This window comes from Penaeus monodon, chromosome 29 (assembly GCF_015228065.2).
Source record: "Penaeus monodon isolate SGIC_2016 chromosome 29, NSTDA_Pmon_1, whole genome shotgun sequence".
Classification (NCBI taxonomy): domain Eukaryota; kingdom Metazoa; phylum Arthropoda; class Malacostraca; order Decapoda; family Penaeidae; genus Penaeus; species Penaeus monodon.
Genome location: NC_051414.1, coordinates 2,838,165 through 2,838,690, shown reverse-complemented (window position 1 = coordinate 2,838,690; position 526 = coordinate 2,838,165).

Sequence of the window (526 nt, the reverse complement as noted above, 5' to 3'; positions counted from 1 at the left end):
TCTTCCCCCGATGCAAACGCAACAAACCTCTTTCTATCTCGTTGCATTCAAAACAGAATGATCTTAGCTGATCCCTTATCTTCTTACTGACTTACAACTGTAATCTCCTCTCATTGTTCAGTAAAACAACTGCATATGAACTGCTACGGGAGAATAAAGCAACACTGTAGATAATGACGCGCGCAAAATCCCCGCGGTGTTTGAAATCTTGAATATTAAGTTGCAAAAAAATAAATTATCTGCAATTGAAAATGACCTTGGTGTTAGTTTCAGACTAACAGACTAACAACCTATTCCCAAAGCCGCCTAACGAATAATTAGATCCACAAACAGGTACATATTAATATTTCACGGTTATGAGAATGAGAAGAGAAGAGGTTTCATAATGAAACTACAAACAATACGTAACCTTCTCTTTTAAGTCTTCTTATTCGGTATCACATTCCATCATCGCTTGTATTTTACACTTTAAATCATGTTTCATGTAACTGTGGTAATGAAGCTGCTTCGATGGAGTAATGATTGG